This window comes from Helicoverpa armigera, chromosome 6 (genome assembly GCF_030705265.1).
Source record: "Helicoverpa armigera isolate CAAS_96S chromosome 6, ASM3070526v1, whole genome shotgun sequence".
Classification (NCBI taxonomy): domain Eukaryota; kingdom Metazoa; phylum Arthropoda; class Insecta; order Lepidoptera; family Noctuidae; genus Helicoverpa; species Helicoverpa armigera.
This window is the reverse complement of record NC_087125.1, coordinates 5700550-5721732: the sequence shown is the minus strand read 5'-3', so window position 1 is coordinate 5721732 and position 21183 is coordinate 5700550. Positions and strand designations below refer to the sequence as shown.

Below are 21183 nucleotides of genomic sequence, written 5' to 3'. Positions count from 1 at the left end.
GAAGTAGATAAAGAAGTGTAGGTGAATTTCTATAGCAGGAAATGTGCGAAAAAACCGCAACTGAATATCTGTCTGTGGCTGTATGAAAGTGCTCACTTCTTTATTTATCCCTAAGGGCGCCCTCACCCGGGGGTCGGCGCGCTGGTTATATTTTTATTATGAAAGACTTTAATTTGAACGACCTCGTAACTATCACTAGCGTTTGTATTCGACTTTGTTATTTCGACCCAATTGTATACAAATGGTTCATTTGGTACTTTCCTTTGAGTAGAAGCTCGATACCTTTGTTCCAGTCTTTATAATGCTTGACCTAGTTTTTGACTTCATTAATGTTAAAACCCATTACCCATTAACTTCTGGAGTGGTATTCATTCAAGCCAAATCTTTGTTCTTGAAACCTAACTGCTTGTTAGGTTTAACAAGAAAGGTGAAAACTTCTCAGTGTTCCCTGAATGGCACAAAGTTAACAAAAAGGGGCCGAGCCGGGACGAGGCACTAACGTTAAGATAACGCTGAGAAGGAAACTTTGTCAAGAATCATTTACATTTCTATACAAACGTTGTGCGTAAGTTACCTTCTTAGGGACTCTTCGTCCTACAAGTTTGTTTTGTTGGAAGTAAATGACTTACGCCTTACGGAAACTGAAAGCAAATCACGAGGACGGCCAGTCAGCGTATCGGGTCGAATCGCTTGCTGTCTAGCTACAAAAGTTATCTTTTATTCAACGATCTTTTAGACTAGCACTCAAAGTCAACTTAATTGATCTACCTAATCTATAAAGCTGGTGCCAAGAAGTGTTTGAGGTATATACAGACTGGTGTGTAAAGCTGTCCGATATAATATGGCAAAGCTAATACCAAGTAGATTAACTATTTCTGAAAACATTTCTAAAGTCATTGTTTTCATAATAGCTCAAGTTCTCTTCAATAGTCGATACAGCAAACAAACGCGACTTTGGCCTGAAAACGTGTAATACCGTTTACCGCCAACTACACCTTATAATGACACATAATTTATGTTCGTTGCGAGCATAATAACAGACTTTTATCGATCAAACATCTAACAATCCATTGCGAAGCTTCTTTAATACTGAAATAGGTACCGTGTGATATTGTACGGAATATCAAGGGAATGAAGGCATTTCATTTTGTTTATTATTAACGCGTAAACTGTGCGTTCAGACCCTAATACACTCTCGGGGATGCGAATAGCTCAGAGCGGGAACATTATTTCGTGTTATTAGAACGTATGGGACAAGATAGTGACACATATGCGTTGTGGACTATCGATTGTCAGGGTTCCGGCTGGCAGTGGCGCGCCGTGAGAAGGCAGCGCCACATCTAATATTTATAGCGCGGCGTTACAGCGTGCGAGCGGTCGCAGCCCACCGCCGCGCGGCCCGACCGTCATCAATTGCTCCGAACATCAAGGACCAAAATAAATAAAATTACTTAGCAATATTTTCGAGTTGGGACTCCATGTATTACGGGCCTAGAGAAATTTATTTCGCATGAAATATAGCACCAATTTAATTTTTAAACAATTCAAATTGAAACTTTGACCCTTAGTAATAACATTCATTGCAGTTCAAGACTTTAGATTTAAGTCTCTATTTCAACGAGTCGAGCAAGCCAATTGCTTCTATAACCATTCTCTTGGGCTCGGTACCTAATATTACCCTCTGGCAATGGCCTATTTGAAAAATGAAGATAATGAAATTCCACGTCGATCTGAGATTCGGTAGGGAAGGAAATCGAAACATGGAGCCATAGTTACCTATATCAAGCTATGGTATTTACACATATTGGTATTTATAAAGTCGGGGTGTTCCTGACACTTGTAGATGCGTGAATGAACCGAACGAAATTATTTATATAATAGTGACCCTAATACAAAACATGTTCGCAGACTATCAACAGCATTAGCTTTTCGATCACAAGGCAAGACAAGTGTTGTCGATTTCTATATCTCAAAAAGATCTTTTTATAGCGAGCTGTAAATTACAATTCCGTAAAAATGGTCTGTGATCATCGTAATGTCTTTCGTCCCTAACAATTTCAGTTATCTGGTGTACAATAACAATTTGAATCAAAGTTTTGTAGCTCGTCGAAATAGGCCGTTAGAACTGTTCACGAGAACCTACAAAATCCAATTTCTGTTAACTTAGATGACTTGCGCACAACTTGCACGCGAGGCCGGTTGCGAACAGAACGCTGCCTCGATAGTCTGCGACTGTAGTTCTAGTTGAGTTACTAAACTAGACTACTTAGTACTAAACATACGTAACTACATATGCAGTATGTCTAAGCATTGTTTTTTGCCTTCACGTCCCTACCTAGAGTCTAGTTGCAAGTTTTTGAGTGGTTGGCTAAAGGTGCGGGCGCATTTGTAACTCAAGCGTCGAACAACTCCAAGCCTTTGTTATACCCATATTGTAGACACACGAAACAGAAACCTTACCAAAACAAACACTAATCCTTAAAGAAAGTTTTACGTAGAGGAATTTTCCTATCGGACATATTTCGATGGGCTATTTGGGCGGATTAAAATTCGTAAGAGTCGGTTATGTTGGCGTGACCCGGCGCGCCCTCGGCCTTCGCCCTACGCGTTAATGGGCTCCGACATGATGGATAGCCCCGGTACCGCACGACACAATCGCGGCCCGACACCCATGGGGCCTTATTTATGAAAAAAGCCTCCCAAATAAATATTAATTATTTTAATTGGAACGCCGCGACACTAAACGAAAGATATTTATTTTTATTACAATATCTTTTGATGTCAGTTTTGTTTGGAATATTTTGAAAGCAAATATAAATATTTTTCCATCAATTTTCCGCCATTCCGCCCTAAAGCTCCATTTCATTTTCACTCTTTTATCTATAGGGTTTTCCTCTTAATCTCAATTAAGCTATGTGATGATGCTGATGGACAAAAATAATTAAATTACTAGCAAAGATTTACTAAAGTTTTATTAACTGACATCCCTAGCAAAAACACTTAAGGTAATCGTTGTAAAAAGGTAAGTGGATACAGCCCCACTCTAACCATTCTCGATAAATCCAATAAAACGGACATAGAGCGAAAGGTTTAGAGTGGTTTTTTGTTTTCAGGTTTAGTATCTAATGAGGCGTACACAAATCGTTACGGTTCAGTGCGGTCTGGCACGATCAATCCAATAGCTATCCAAGTAGCAGGTTCTCATAGTAACATACCTATATACGTTCGGTACAAATTGTTCATTGGAATGTTCAAAGACGTGTAGGAAGGGCGATGAGTAATTATAATATGTTCGGATACTTTGATTCATGTATTAATTGCTCCCTAAAAAAAAATATTAAATTGAACATACCTAAATATGAAGCAACAGTTGGTATCCCCGAAAAATGAACATGAATTTTTGGAAAACTTTTAATTTACGCATTTAATACTGCTAATTGTAATTGGTACATTTGACTGTAGTCTATAAGAATGCAAAATAATAGCTTTTATCTTTATAACATCATCGATAAAAAACTCATATTATAAACAGCCGAATCAATGAAGCGCCAATATTTAAATTTCGGAAGCGTAGTTCAAAGGTAACAAGGTAAAAAGCTTTTACAAAACAAAATCCCTGCTTAAAATACAAAAATGTTAATACCAAAAAGGTTGTCGGTCTGTTTCATGATAGGAAAGTTTACATATTCTTATAGCCCTTCCAATACTTGTGCATGAATGTTTTTTTATTAGATATTTCATTTTAATCACATATAAATGAAATGTTCGTTGCGCATTGGGTACATTTGATTTGAAGCTACATACGAGTACTTGATTTATTTTTGAACCGAATACAATCTTTCCGAATACCGAGGGTGCTACAATTTGTTTGCATATTTCTATTTACATTATAGATTGATCAACTGTATAACATGCCGATATGGGAAGTACAAAGCTTGGTCTCTAATATAACCGATATGAAGTAATTTACTTTTAAAATATGATACCCATAAATGTTTACCTTTCGATATTATACAAAAACCTTTTCGACCTTCCACAACCTTTTTGATTTTTATAAACGTTGTTGACCCAAAAGATCAGTATCGTTTTCGGGTATATGTGTAGGCTGTGTGTGAACCGGTAGTATTTATAGAGCGTTTTATGAAATGTCACCATTTTATAAATACGAATAGATGTGTCTATTGATGTAAATTGTTGGAATGGTATTTTGATATTTGTTTGGCAATGAACAATGAACGATAAAATCTCCCTTTACATGCACACTCGATAAATTTTACATGTATGGTAAGTACAATAAGAGAAAATAAAATATTATCGCGAGTGGTGTATTAAGAGACATTTTCATTATATATTTGAATATTTCATTAAATGGGTAGGAAGCTATCAATTAGATATGCCATCTATTTCCACTCACGTATCTACATCTTTATTCTTCCTATAATATCTTTATTCAGAATGACTAGTAGAAGTTAAAGGTCAGAAAAGATTGATTCCCGGTGACGAGAGCTGAATACAGAAAGTTTCCCCAACCTGGCATGATGTTTACTTACGCCCGGTTATTGCTTTATGACCTGGAAACATGTTATACACCTACGTGGATAAACTGTAGGTACGCACTCTACTCTTATGTGAGTAAATTGATGATGATTTGATGTGCGACTTTTTGCTAGTCCTAACCTGTTTTATACAATGTGTCCCGGGGATAAGTGACCGCCCGAAATTTTTTGAATATTTGTACAAAATTAAGGATAATTTCCTTTATATTTGGGACTTACCGCCTTTGGTTTTTTTTAATGATTTTTAGTAAATACTGTGACGTGCTGCAGTTTTTTTAAGATATTTCCTAAGTTTTTACATCTTTTTAAATTCTTTTTTCTTTATTGACTAGCCGACATCATAGTTTATCAATTAAAATTATCAAACATAACAAAAATGTAATAAAACATTTATTAGAAAAAAAAGAAAATAAAAATTCGAAGAAAATAACGCCTTTTTTTCAGTTTTTTCAAAATAAGTCCAATAAATGCCCCGATAATATCACTTTCTTTTAATTTATAAATAAACTACATGATATTTCCTACAATAGCTCACAACAATGTTTGCTGCTATTTCAAACAAATGCAAAAATACAGTCAGTTGAAATTTGAAAAAAAAGAGCAAAGCCTGTTATTAACAGGCCTGACAATAAAATTTTTTTAATGATTTTTTTCAAAAATATAAATGAAATTATCCTTAATTTTGTACAAATATTCAAAAAATTTCGGGCGGTCACTTATCCCCGGGACACATTGTATAACATGTTTTGCCTTCCAAATTGTTTTGCCTGTTTAACTATATGTAAATGCCATTAAGATCACAAGAGATTTATTTATTGAGCTTTATGTTAATTTCATCGAGCTGATGTATCACTTATATTTCTATACTTATTTCAATTGCAGTATTAGAAACTATGTAACTATAACGAGTGTTATTATGTTAAAAATGGCGTCTTTCCCAAATTCGCCATCAGTCTAGATGACTAGCATCTAGATCCCAGATACTCATGCCCATTTTCACCAACAAATACCTAAATTAAGGGATCCCCTAAGAGCATTTACGGAACACTTAATAAGAATTTTGTTTTCACCAAAGTTTCGGTATCCCTTATCCATATTTATTTATGTCAAAATTGGGAGAGCCCTTATTCTAAGTGGCACTTAGATTAAGAGATTGTTGGTGAAAATGGGCATCAGTCTTCTATAAATACAACTGTCGCAGCCTTTAGCAAGTACACTGTTCTTAAAATGTTCAGAATGTTCGCGTCACATGTTAACGAAAGTCACCGAAAGTAACTTTGTGGTTCTGACAGCTTCGTCCAACTTTATGCAAAGTTTGTTAGTCAAGCAGTGTCTAAGCAGCCACTCGGATGCCTGTTGCAGGCACCAAGTAAACACGCTAATGATACACGAGGGGAAAAAACGACGCTTTTAATATTCTTAATTTTTTTGGCAAACAATCTCTTTGAGTAACATTATGCCAGGGAACAATGAAACCAGGTCAATTATAGCTTTTGAAATTAAAAATCCTGAATTGTAAATAAAAGCGTCTACTTTATGTTTGATGCCCATCTGATGAATAAGACTAATTAGTATCACCATTCGCCAGATTCGTCTAATTATTTCAAGCTGCTTGTTTATACGACTTAACTTTGGGATTTTATTGGGTTTTGAGCAGAAAAAGTAATAAGCTTGTGTTGCTCCACCAACAGCATAGGGAGACATACCTATTATAACTTTTCTTGTATAAAATAACCTCCTTTTATGGAGTCGGTTAAACACTGCTATCATTAAACTAAATCGAGATACAAAATCCAACAATAAATTAAAACTTTCGCTCCAATTAAATGTTTATACAAAGTTAAACTAAATACAAAATAGAGGTCACTAAAATTAATTATCTGACCCTAATAACTCTTAGCTGTCGGGTTTTTACCGCAGAATTTAGTTGATTAAACCTCAGGAAACAGCCTAGACTGATAAATTCTTGTAGATAAACACTAAATATCGGATTGTGGAGGTTTTGCCGTGCCCGACAGTGTCGCGCCGTCGGGCGTCGGGCGAGACGATCGGACCCGTCTGCTAGACGCCGGGCATAGTCTCGACGAACACTTTATATCTAATATTATTTAAGTGATAAATGCACGGAGCAAAATAGACAGGCGTGGAGACAGTATAAAAAATAAGGAGACCATTATTCTGCTGTGATCTCTAATAGCAGGGTTCTATTCGACTCGGTTGGGCAAAAAGGAGGTATATTAAAAGTTTTTGTCTCTAGCTTCGAGCCGTTCTCAGTAGTTATTTCATTTCACACGTAGAAACCATTAATCCGAGTTAAATGCTTTAATATTATGATTACATCTTTATAAACTTTTTGTTACACTATGCACTAGTAAAATGCCTTCATAAAATGGCAGTATTTTCAAGTCGAAGCAACATACGGCCACGTTCACTTGTTTTTACACATGTTGAAGTCGTAATCACTACCTAGAACGTCTACAAAGAAGTTTATTCTAGGAATTCACTAAGCAATACAGGTTGGTATTCGGCATTACAGAGCAAAATTCAATTTGTACTACAGTGAGGTTTTCTTCAGACATTTAATCCCTAGTTCTGTGAATAATTGCTTCTGCGGTTTATATTACATGCTTCATGTGAATTATTAGTGAGCAACGCTGAATTTAACATGTGATATAGGTACTGTTCCACTAAAGTATGCAAAACAATTGTTTTCGAATAAATAGAAATTTTTATCAGTGACGTGGATGAACATATAATTGCGTGTATCCATAGAAGATATTTAATATCCAGAAGGATTTCACCTTATTGGTATTACTCGTATTACAAGCCGTCCAAAGAATCCCTATAATGTCCTTCTTTGTTCCAAAGTAATACCTATACCGTCATCATAAGTCTACACCGTCTACGGTCAACGCCTACGAGAAACGGAGGCGTAGGCCTGCGTAGTACTTTCGTAGCAATGTGGCCTACGAAATATTTTCGTCCTGCAATATTTGTATTTTATTTTTGGCCTCTTTTATTGTGAAAATGTATGAAAGATTCGAAAGCTCGGCCTTCTGTATGTTAACCAAACACCTATTTGAGAGCAATATTACTTTAAAGTCATATTAATTTATAGAATTTAAGTGTCAAAGGTTTTTAATGAAAATACCTTTCGCAAACTTTACAGCACATACATTTACTACCTACGTCAACAAGTTATACGACATTATAGCTCTGTAGGGTAAAGAAGCGGCAAACACACACAAATACTAAGCGTAGTTCAATAAAAATCAATGTTCTGACCTCAACGCCGTAAGGCTGAGGCCTATGGGGACTATTTCAGTACATAATGGTGGTTATTAGGCTAATTTGCTCGACACACATATGTGACGCCCAGCGGACAGTATTACAATAAACTTCATATTAGCATATCATTACATTTGCGTGATCATTCGCCTCATCTATTTGTTTAATTAAATTATTGGCTGAATGCTACCTGTACACGTGCGTAAATGTCGGTAAATGATTAATGACTTTGGGAATTGAATTTTCGCTCTTAAAAGTCCTGTAGCCGTGGAACTTTCAATTATGATGTTTGAGAAACGTTAAACTTTCATCTGTATTATTTGCAATGAGAAATGAGTTTTTGTTAATTTATGAAATAAGAGAACCTTCTCTCCACATGCCCATTTCTGATCAGTTTATTTATCCACATTTGTTAATCTATTCAATAGCTTGTTTTGTATAGTGCTACCGTCAGGATTAATTTCATCTATTGGTTTATGTGGAACTTCCATAGAATTTATTCCACTCACTTTACACTAACTTTACTAAATAAAAATACTCTTAATATCAGTTCTTAGCACATCTTCTCACATCTTAGCATCAGTTTTTGCTTCAGTTAAGAGTCTCGTCTGGCTACACCCAGCAGGCTCATATAAAATACCCGTCGTTGCCTTCGTTAAAAATAAATGAAACGCAAAATTTATTTTCGCGAAACCCATTAAGTATAACGAGCAAGCTTATCCTACCATTGTATCGAATACAACAATGATACAATTCTGTTGTAGTGTGTACTGCAATCGATTTTCCGTCATAAGCCAGCGCTGCAGCTACGTAATTGTAAATATAACTTATATGTGACATTGTACTAGCTAGCATTTTATTTCGCGACCTTAGACATGCTTTCTTATGTAGCCTGACACAGCTTACATGACATTTTGACCGTTTTAGGCTTATAAAATATTTAATAGTGCCTACTTCTGTATTACTTTGGGGAGCAATGGATCCATTTTCTCTTTCAAAAACAGTAAATATTTTTTATGAAAAATGAACTCTCTTGTTCTACATAATTTAATATTCTAGGTAAGTGTATCATTTGTAATCTCCCAAGCTAATATTTGTTGTTTTTTGGGTTTCAGGAAAATTTCTATCAGTGTCGAACTTTAATTTCAAAGCCAACGTTCACCAAACAGTTGTAAGAATTTTCCATGACTCATTTAAAAATTCAAACTAACTCGACAATTCTAACAAAGCCGACGTAATTATAGCCTTATAACTAAGACGTGTTAGCACAACATATAATAACCCTGCTGTAAACACAAGCTTTTCAAAAGGAAATAACATCACACAAATGGTAACTAAGTACACGGTCGCGCTAGTAAATAAGCTGTGAACGTCCAAACAATACAGCAGCATTAAGACGTAACACAACCCTACGAAACCTTATCGCCATACTCCGCTGGCACTTAGTTGGGTTTATTTTTAAATGTGCTACTTAATTAAAACAAAGTTGCTGTACAGCTCGTTATTACTCGAAGAAAGAAACATGTAGACCCTCGACCATAAAATAATAACGTTATACGACGTCAATACTTCACGTAATCAGAAAGCAAGCTTATACTTAATATGAAATATGTAAACAGTGCCCGCCAGAAAGCCTTTATTTGGTCCAGTCAGGCGACACACACTTATTCGGGTGACAAAATCGTCAACCGGTGTAATGTAAATAACGATTCTCGATTCCATTGGCTCCGATGTCATTAATCGAGTTGGCACAACTACTGCCATCCAGAGTTAGGGTTCTACATACTTTGTTTTGTGTGTTTGCGAACTCCGTAGGACAACATTTACATATAAATAAATGGTTAGGCTTTTATGTGGCCATTAAAACGTCTGCAGTGTCAAATGTGAGATTGTGATGGAAAATGTCGGCGCGTGGCGTCAGGCCGATGCCATATGAGATAAGAAAATGCCTGCGTGGCTTACGTTCAATCTGACCTCTTTATTACCTTTCTAAACCCTGACTTTGCATGTTATTGAAGAATTATAACTCATTAATCGTCGATTCGTATGCATATGTAATGTGATAAGCAAAGCTATGCTTACTTATTATGTGCGTACTACTAAATGTGTACAAAAATATAAAACTTTGCTGTGTGTAAACGTAATTTGAAACATGAAAATATTTTATACAAAATTATTTAATAAGTTAAAATATCAAATGACTAAAAACTGACAACACTTCATATAACTCTTCTTCCTCATCTACATACGTAGGCATATCGTAAGTTAGTATCAGATCATTAGAGCTAGCACTCAAGCACTTAAGGCCTGAACCTTCGGCGTCCATTAAACCAGAGCCTAATCAATTTGCTACCGTGCGTGGCAGTCGAGCTCTATGGCATTAAGTAAAGTTCAGGCAGTACGGTCACCGGCGGTAAATAAACCGTTCGCGCCGTAAATAGCGCTTACGACCGCCACCGGCCCTCGCCACACTAGTGCTACCAATCGTTTTAGTACTTCAATACTGTATTAAAGTTAGAGATAGGGCATTAAGAGATTTTCTAATCTCATACAAGTTTTTTTAAAGCTTATATATATAGAAAGTATTATGTACTGATAAGATCTATGATATCATTAGATCTCATTAACAGAAAATTCATCTAATAAATGATTGTATGTGCCTAACAGGTAATTTACACATATTACAAACTAGCTTCTGCCCGCGACTTCGTACGCGGATCCTGTCCCTTATGCCAGCGACTACGGGGTCAGCAAAATCAAAGATCTAAATAGTCTGATATTGAATTTTAAGGGACCGAAGAGAAACGTTCTATATACTTCATTTTTGTACTTTAACAGCAAAAGCACAGCAGACTAAACAAAACGCTGAGAACTGCATGTCGATTCTATAAAATATCACAACTCACTTCGACATCACTCTCACTTCGACTTCGATCTAAAGGTAGAATTCCGTGGACGCGACAATAGTCAACCTATGAAAATGTATGGCACCGTTGCCGAGGCCCGTGACAGTCGCGCGCGGCCGACGAATTTCGTAAGCTGCTCGCGGCATTGTCAACAATTTAATTCTGGTTTTACTAAAATTCTATAGATGTTATTAAGCGCTAGACCATGTTGAGAAGCGTACGGCCGCGAGCGGCTCACGAAATTCGTCGTCCGCGCGCGACTGTCGCGGCCCTCGGCAGCGGTGCCATACATTTTCATAGGTTGACTTTTGTCGCGCGCGGCTGCGACAATCGCGACCCACGGAATTCTACCTTAAAGTTTCGTGATTGACATCGTCAAACTACACTAGCGCTACACTATCGAGCGTGTTGACAAGTTGAACTAAATTAAAGTCGAGATTTTGACAGATCTGTCAAAATCTGTCTATCTATAGGGAGGTAGGGAGAGATGGGCAGTTGGGAGACATGATCAAATCAGAATAAAGGGGGTCCTTTTATTCTGATTTCTGATCATAGTTTTGTTTTTTTTTTATTGGGTAGTTTACGTTACCGACTGGTAACGGTGTTCATCCATAGACTATCTGTCATTTCTGTGAGTTGTCAAGAACAAACACTCGTAAAAGTACTTAAATATTTTGTTGCGGTTTCGGATCGTTATAAAGAAAACTAATGAAAGGTATGTGTATTTTCTATTATTAATTATTGATTGTCAAAATCTCCAGTTACAATTATAGTAAGTCGATGCAATCCACACCTATTATACCTTTAGAAGAGAGTACTACAGCAATAGTTAATAGGCCCCACGTTTTTATTTTAGTCTAATATGACCGGGACCACCTACGTAGGTTGACAGGTAAGTAACTATTTTTTATTTTCTAGTTTTCAGTGCACATAAGATAAAACCGTTTAACTTAAAAGTTTTTTTACCGATTTTTTTTTCATAAACTAAGTCAAAAGTGTCCAATGTCCCTATGGTAGGGAGGCTTGGACATACCATGTAATGTATAATTTGTAAATTTTTGCTCTTCTTCGTCAGTGAAAATTTGTGAGGTTATAAATCTGCGCGAAAAATCCTTTATAGAATCTTGTTTCAGGTACCGTTGCCAACTTGATCTAGAGACTATTATATTTAAAATAGTGTTTAAATAAAGTTCTAAGTGTTTTAAAGTGATTAAGTGCCTACCTTTAACGATGGCTAGAATGTTTTTGCTTAAATCTTTATTAGAAGAAGCTCATGCTTTAGATAATTTAGAAAAGCGTCAACAATCTGCTAGAATTCGTAGTTTATCTTTATTAACTCGCGATGATGACTATGTGAGCATATATAGATTGTCAAAGGAGCTAATTGACCAACTGGAGTCTGATTTACTGCCCCTGATAAAGGCCACAAAACGTCGAGGCAAAGGACTTACAACTCGTGTAAAAGTAAGTATTGACACAGTTTATAGTTGAAAAATTGTAATCAAGCACACAATAATAAGAAAAACACTTAGTTCTTAATAAGGAGTATTCCCTTTATGTGGTTTCCCCGCCAGCTGATATGTTTTCATGTTAGTCTTAAAGACTCTGTACTTCAGTTATAATATTGGTATTCTCTTAAGCATGAAAATAACCAAATTGGTCTCAATTTTGTTTTCACTAAATCCAGATAAAGTAGGTATTACATTTTTTATTGATTTATTGTTTCACAGATACTATGTACTTTATCATTCTTGGCTAGTGGCAGTTACCAGAAGGTTATTAAAGAGGGCATCAGAACTTATTTATGTAAATGGCAATAAAAGTTGATGATCTGTAAAATCTGATTTTTTATGCAATAAATTGTGAAAAAGTGCCCATCCCTCCCCTACCTCCCCTAAAGTATGAAATGACATTTCGAATCGAAGTGAAATGCGAGTTGTTGATCGAGTTTTATAGAATTGCAGTACTGAACCGCAATAGACGTGACCATAGGGATAAAAGTAGTGATTCTAATTAGTCCGCATTTGTGTGTGGCAAAAATATTACACAAGTATTATTACGTAAAAAAACATTAAATAGATGACAAAGTCGTGGTGACTTAGTGGAAGTCGTGGTGGTTTAGTGGGTAGAGAACCAATCTCTCAAGTATGAGCGTACGTCTTTGATTCCAGGTCTGGCAAGTGCCTGCCAATGCAACTTTTCTAAGTTCATATGTACTTTCTACGTATATTTTGGATACCAATGACCGTCATTTGGAGGGGATGTTAAACTGTAGGTTCCGGCTGTCATTGAACATTCTTGGCATTCTATAGTCCCGAGGTCTGGAAGAGACATACAATATAATAATGAGATATAACGCAACAAAGTCGGAGTGGGGGCTCGTGACGCCACGTCTAGGTATGTAAAATTTTTACTAAGCAGTGAATTCAAGCGTTGTTGTATCTTCGTTATTATTTGTTTGTGAGAGAGAGAAAGAAAATACGTGTCTAAAGACGGACTAATTACTTTTTTGATTCACCATACCTATTTCATAATGTTCATTTCTATTCATTTCAAGTGTAGTATTGCTCCTGAAGTTCCACATCAGGTGTTCCAGATTTTCGATGTTTATACGTCAATAGAGAGTACATCAGATTGAACCACTTTTGCTAAAACGTCATATCTTCATATGCTATAGTCTAGCTGGGCTCCTGGAGTTCCACATCAGGTGTAGGTGTGGTTCAATTTTTATAAGTCAACAGAGAGTGCTTATCAGATTGAACAACTTTTGCTAAAACGTCATACCTCTATATGCTATAGTCTAGCTGGGCCCCTGGAGTTCCACATCAGGTGTTTTAGATCTTCAATTTGTGTAAGTCAATAGAAAGTGCTTATCAAATTGAACAACTTTTGCTAAAACGTCATACCTGTATATGGTATAGAGAAGCTGGGCTCTTGGGGTTCCACATCAGGTGTTCCAGATCTTAAAATTTATTATCTCATCTGAAAATGCTCATCACATGAAACAATTTTTGCCATGGCACCATTGTTGTATCTCTAATAGTTTTGTTGGTCTGTAGGAGTTCTGCATCAGGTCTTCAAGTTTCGAAGATAAATTATAGCCTATATGTTGACCAGGCTTAATACTGATACAACAAAGAAAAAATCATTGAAATCCGTTCAGTAGTTCGGAAGATTAGCGTGTACAAATCTAAGAAGATGTATACAAACTTTCATCCCCTATTTTATCCCCTTAGGGATAGAAATTATCAAAATCCTTTCTTAAGGGTTGCCTACGCCATAGTAGCTTTATGCATGCAAAGTCTCAGTCCGATCGGTTTAAAATTGACAAAGTTTCATACAAACTTTCATCCCCTATTTTATCCCCTTGAGGGTAGAATTGATCAAAATCCTTTCTTAGCGGATGCCTACGTCATAACATCTACCTGCATGCCAAATTTCAGCCCGATCCGTCCAGTGGTTTCAGCTGTGCGTTGATAGATCACTATGTCAGTCAGTCACCTTTGAGTTTTATATATTTAGATAACCAATGTGTGATTAAACCAATCTGTGCTTATTTGTATGCTTCACGTCGATATTCAATTCCACTTGAAAATCAAAAAAAGCAGACGTGGAATCACAGCAGACTGGCTGTAAAAATAGCAGCAAGGAGTTGCGCACCTCGGAAAATGCAGCCCGCTAGTGATTGCAATTCATTGTCGTTTCTGTCACACAATTTTGAACCTTCTGTACCTACCAACCCGAAAAAAACGTGTCAGCGTACTCATCAGAAACATGAATAATTTATCTTTAATACCCGCCTCCACAAGTGATCTAAAAATCTATACCAACAACCTCATTTGACATAGAGAACATTAATAGAACAAACAAACCCCATAAAAAAACTTACCTGTACAGGGCGCCATCCTGGCTATATGTTTAGCGCAGTCACTGAATAATAAATGCAGCTGGCAAGGTTATCTTTTATTTGTCCGCCTCAGTTCACTACAAATCCAATGCAACGATTCCACGTTGTCCTCAATAACGTACGTACTCATTCACTGTGCGCGTCTATATGAAGGCTTTACGTCACTTAGACTAACGAGGTTGTAGTAGAGGAGTCGGTACGTGGGTGGCGCGGGCGGACGGTTCTGTTCGACGTGCACACCGCCCGCCTTTCGGTGCAAAATGATCGCGTGGCGTGGCGGTCGCGCGCCCCGCGCCTCGCCCGCCGCCGGCTGCAGGCTCGGGCGGCTTTTGCATAGTAAATACTAGGACTTCAGATAAAATAACCCCTATTGTTTATACTTAACATTAGGGACATGTGTCGCGTGACCCCTTTAGAATAACAAAGAATAGTCATAGATATATCTCATAACGTTCCGCGAATTTTAATGTGTGAATCGCGTAACCTTTATATTGAAATGTTCATAAGCAAGTTCCACATAACACCTACTTATAATTTTATTAAAGTTTTAATTGACGTGCATTCGCGGCCTAGGTTACAACCGCGCAGGTCTGTTAAAAGTCGCCTTGAATTAGTATGAATGTTTATGTAGCTAGATTCTAGGACTGCATTTGATTTTGCTGACAAGAGCTTTTTGCTAATTTGAACTCTATTTGTAAATACTGTCGACTCTTTTTCAAATATTAAGTTCGAATTTTCTATTTTAATGGTAACTTAAACTTGGTTCGGTATTATCAACCATCACAATTCATGTTTACCGAGCTTTTTACTGCAGTGACCTTGCCGAGCGTCGACCTGTTTTTTAAATGGCCCTTTACTGATAGGAAATAACCATAGCAACCCTTGAACGATCATAAAATTGATTTGATGACGGTGTATTGTACGGTTCTACGCAAAGTTGTAAAAATTTTATACGATTCACAATACGAACGGAATTCATAGCAGTCGTAGACATTTGATGCTGCCTTAAGGATTCATTCATAGTAAAGTAGTTACGTGCGAACGCTTCGTACGTAACCCACATAGCTAAGTATACATAGCGAAGCCAGAAAAGCCCTCTGGCTTTCGTGTTAGGAATAAGGATTCAGGTCCTTCGCCCCGCAAGTTTGATTTCAGAAAGGAAATCTGAACAGATGTCGCTTTAGTCGAGTTTCCTCTGAATTAGGTTTACTTGACATCCACTGCTTGGTGAAACTAGAGTAGCCTTATGTTTTGTACAACCGCCGCTAGGTGGCGCTACTGCCTTAATTTTCACGTTGACCTACAGCTTCACTAATACCACCACCCTCTCACAGATGGCGCTGTTACATATCTGGAAACTCACTAACGATAGTCAAGATAGAGAGCAATGTACGTACTTGAACATCATAAATATGTAAATCCTGAACCCGTTAAATATTTAACGGCACTCAAAGCTTATCCAATGACACTAATCAATAGAAACGGTAAAGTTTCTGCATTTGTTAAAGCAGTCTAGTCTAGATCAATAACAAGCAAAACTATAAAAATAATAAGTAGGTATCTAAACTGATATTTTTCATACTTCACATAATATAAATAAAACCGGCCAAGTGCGAGTCGGACTCGCGCACCGAGGGTTCCGTACAAATCCTGTATAGATAAAAAGTGAGTCTCGCGCCAACCAGTCAGTTTAGAACAATCATAGTTATGGTAATTTCGTGAGAGTCAAAATACCTAGTTAATATTTTTTATTTTATAATATAACTAAAATAGTAGGCCAGTACCTTCTAAAAGTTACTTTATTAAAGTTATTTATATACACCATTTTATAGTCATCATTCAGAAATCTGATTGAAAATAACTAATTATGTCTTAAAGGTCATTGGGCATATCTAACCCGCTTTGTAAAAAGTGGCGGACATGAATCAAAGTAGTTTTAAATCGTGGAGAATGGTATGAAGTTTCTTTGAATATAAATATTTTATTAAAATTCCATAGAGACGAATGTCCAGGATCGTTTGAAAAATATAAAAGACAAGCAGTTTCAGAGGATTGTACAGGTTGCAATGCTAGTTAAAGAAGGAAGATGCCAATTCGGACAACCAGGATCTGGAAACCCTGAGAAATCGAGGGCAACTCTTGAATATTGTAGGCACGCATCGAGTCAAAACCAGACATGTGACTGTATTTTTGAGGGTACTGGTAAACAGTGAAGGTTTGGAGCTGATTTGATTATGGAGACTACAGAGAGTCGAGGGAACTCCTGAATGGTATGTTGCAACTACCACGTGTTTGGGCTTATTTTATTCGTATTGGCGAAGACTTTCCACATAGATAGGTTTGACTGCCATTGTGGGATCGATAGCAAAGATCAGATATAGTTATGGACACTCCTTTACAATTTATAACGTAACCTTGTGTTGGAGCTTATTTCATTTTAGGTGATGAGAATTCACTACTAATGGGATCTTTTATTTTTGAGGGATTAATCACCTAACGAGCTCCAGTTTCAGGTTTTTTTCGAAACAGCCTGACGACTTGTAATGATCCGATGAATCCGCCGTGGGTATGGTTTCCATACTAAGGTGCCCAATGACCTTTTAATGATTTAAAATTTTTCACAGTTTAGAGGCAATAATATTTAAGAAGTGTTTGATATGAATTTCAACTTTAATATCTCTACGCGTTCATGTGAAAAAGGGTAGGTAGTAAGTTTATAATCATTAAAAAAATATTTTAAGTCATGTAAGCAAAAATAATATTTTAATATTTTATGTAACTTCAAATTTATCATTTAGGCAATTTTTCCTTTATCTGTACTATATAACGTTGCTTTTTGCCGAATTTCAAGATTCTGAGTTCACGGGAAGTACCTTGTAGGTTTTGATTCCCTAGCGTGTGACGGAAATTCGTCTAAGGTGTCGGTACAACTGCTGTATCTTTTGATCGCGTTAACTTAGAAGTTTTATTTTTTCACTACCAAAAGGGACAATAGACATGGGTATTTGGTATAAATTTCAATTTGATACCTTTGTTCGTTCGTGAGAAATAAGGTAGTAAGTTTAATTTTATTAAAATATATTTTTTTATATTATATAACTAAAAAAATGAGATTTTCGGAATTTTTCCTGTATTTGCATTATATGACAATGCTTCATGCCAAATTTCAAGACTCTGAGGTTATGGGAAGTATCCTGTAAGTTTTGATTCCTTTGCGAGTGTCGAAAATTTGTTGAAAATATTGACATAATCGGCTGTATCTTTTGATTGGCTTGGCTTAGAAGTTTGATATTTTCACAGCTTAAAGGGACAATAGACCTGAGTATTTCATGTGAATTTCAGCTTGATACGTCCACGCGTTCCTGAGATAAAGGGTCTTGACAGACAGACAGACCGACGGACAACAAAGTGATCCTATAAGGGTTCCGTTTTTTCCTTTTGAGGTACGGAACCCTAAAAACTACTTAGGTACTACTATAATATAAAAGCAACTTAATATCGGAGAGTGATTTGAATCTTCGAACTTGAATCTTTGAGTTTGAAAGCCCTGTTCACAAAATAGACCATTAATTTAACACGAAACATCATTGCTTTATCGGAAAATCGCAAGCGGAACAATGGCTGATAATAAAGTCAATTAATTATTCGTGGTACGTCCCCTTTACAATCTTCGTCTACGCAATAAAATGTTTGTGATCGAATTCGAATCGCTTCATTAACAGGCTGTTTTGAAGCAACGTAATTAATTAAGCATATTACATGCTCCAACTCGGGTGATATTGAGTTGTAAACAACGCACCTTGTTGTCATTCATTATGATATAAGTACCTGTGTCTGTATGTGTAGACACGCGCATGGTAATTTTACCAGATTGATAGCCAAATGACAACAAGGCTTTTTAAATTTAGCTCTCGGCACTAAATTGAAACAACTTTTTACTTGGAGTTTGGGGCGTATCAAATGCGTCCTCAATGTACAAAAAAGTTTGAAACACTTTTAATGTTATGTATCTATCTACAATATACATTAAGCCAACGGAGCTTTCATAAAGGTTTGTCAAATATTCGGTTTTCAAACGAAATTATTAATTTGGCATTTTCTTAAGGTTATCAAATTCTTTCTCAAAGTAAGTAGTTCTTTAATTAAGCGCGTCACATACCAAAGAATATTAAACCACAAATAAAAATTCCATAGGGTCCCCGACTGTTCGCCCAACAATCTCAAGGATTAGGTTCATATTTACCGAGTGGCTTCCCACTATCACGTTTACATAATACCAGCAATCTCAGCACAACTTTATTTGTGGAGAATAAAGTGGCCTTTTCACGGTCTCGCCCAGGGAATTTCTTTATTCCTAATACCGTCTCCAAGGCTGACTGTTTGCACGATATAGTTATAAGCTACAGTTATTCCCGAGACCAAAACGTTAAAGTTTAAAGTGCCCACGATTTCAATGTAAATGAGACACAATTAGTATGCGTATGTCAATAATTTAACTTGGGAAATTGTGTATTCAAATGCTCAGGGAAAACAAAATGGTTTGTAATATTCAGAGGACAGAATTTGAGCATATTTTTGGATTATACCTCCAGACATGTAGACAGGTCAATGATCAATACAATTCATATAATTTATCTATAATTGCAACTGCGGTACCATTTAAATATTTTGAAGCTAATGTTTGCTAACGCAGAGTCATTTTCATAGTAATTTTATTATATTCTTTCGTAGTTACCTTTTCTATTTTTCCAAAATGTTCTTCGCACATTCATCTAACTGCTTTAATTTACATCTCTAACTTCAATTGAAGAACTTACTGAACTGTGAAACCCCATCACAAAGGACTATCAGGTCCCCGCCATCGAATAAAAGAAAAGTTCTATATTTATCGGTTTGTTATCTTAATTCAATCTCGAATCGATTTTTATTCAATTGTCAGAAGTTTCAGAAGTGAGTTAGTATGTACGAGTGCTCGGTTTATGTATTCGAGTCAGCCGCAAAACGAACTATTGGACGAACGAACTGTGAACTCAGACCGACCTGATTTATCGTCGACAATAACTTATAGTCACCTGCTAGTGCCTTTGAAATTTCACCGAAAATCTTATTACGTTAGATAAAAAAATACCGTGCCAGACTCGTAAAATAAATATGATGTGCCAAAATCGTGATATCAAAATAATATGAATTCTGATTTCGCTTCTTTTTGATGTTGTTTGGAACTTTGAGCAATATTGTATAAATCTTTAGTTTTATCCCTCCATCATTTCATAAAATATTAAACAAATATAAGTCATGCTATCAGTAAAGTCCTGCTTTACAATTCAGCACATCAGAAAGCTGCCCCACTTCAATGAGTATGGGCTGTCGTTAGTTTAAGCACTACGTACTAAGCTTCAAGCCTTATCTGTAAAGCCTAAAGGCCTACTGTCCCGTATATACATTTGCCTAAAATATAGCTCAGTCTAAAATAGGACAAACCGCCGCTGTTGACAATCTAGGCTTGTGGCTTGCTCATTTTAATTTCGAGAGTGCTTCTGTATGCATTTGCATCTACGCTTCTATACGTAACAAATGAGTGGAGATGCCTTAACAATAGTCATTTTGACTGCATTCAACAACAAACGCTTTCACAATTCGTATTTCCAACTGAAATCATGACTCATTCTCTAAATACACAATTTTCACTGGGTATGCTTTTGGAAATTACATACTATAATTAATTCTTAAATCATACGAAAATTATACCAAACCGTTTCTAATCATTGCCAGGAATCATTTCTAAAAATGCCTATTCATCCATCCTCCTCCGAGCCTTTTTCCCAAACTACGTTGGGGTCGGCTTCCAGTCTAACCGGATGTAGCTGAGTACCAGTGCTTTACAAGGAACGACTGCCCTATCTGACCCCCTCAACCCAGTTACCCGGGCAACCCAATACCCCTTGGTTAGACTGGTGTCAGACTTACTGGCTTCTGACTACCCGTAACGACTGCCAAGGATCTTAAATGACAGCCGGGACCTACAGTTTAACGTGCCATCCGAAACACAGTCATTGGCGTCTAAGATATAGTTTAGAAAGTACATACAAACTTAGAAAAGTTGCATTGGTACTTGCCTGACCTGGAATCGAACCCGCGCCCTCATACTCGAGAGGTTGGTTCTTTGCCCACTAGGCCACCACGACTTTTTTTCCTAAAAATGCCTATTCACTCGCGCAAAAATAATACTGCACCATGCTCATAACTGGGATTAAAATTCCTGTGCATAAATTCGAGCTGCGTTCTGCAATTTCACTAAATTCAATGTAATTACATCGTGCAAGATGCTATCGTGATTTACAGCTGACTTCAGTCTCGTAAATAAAGGCACTGCTGTGTGCCTGCAGGATATCTCTCTTTAGAAATCTTCAAATTTAAACTTATAGAAGAAACTTCTGTACTTTTAAATGAAAATGGTGATCAGTCATATTCCCGAATGTTACCAAAAACCTAAAATAACATTGAATAGATCTAAAAATACATAAAA

General features: G+C 36.6%; 1 protein-coding gene across 3 annotated transcripts in view; it reads right to left on the bottom strand.

Annotated features, from left to right (window-relative positions):
- The window catches only part of LOC110371889 (schwannomin-interacting protein 1 homolog), a 56549-nt gene that overhangs the window by 21231 nt on the left and 14135 nt on the right, over positions 1–21183 (bottom strand). For 2 of the 3 annotated variants that reach the window (XM_021328320.3, XM_021328322.3), the window contains exon 1: positions 14640–14939. The exons of the other annotated variant lie outside the window; for it this stretch is intronic. The gene's annotated coding sequence lies outside the window, so the exon portion shown is untranslated. Of the gene's footprint in view, positions 1–14639; positions 14940–21183 lie in introns of those variants that run through there. 3 annotated transcript variants of the gene reach the window in all.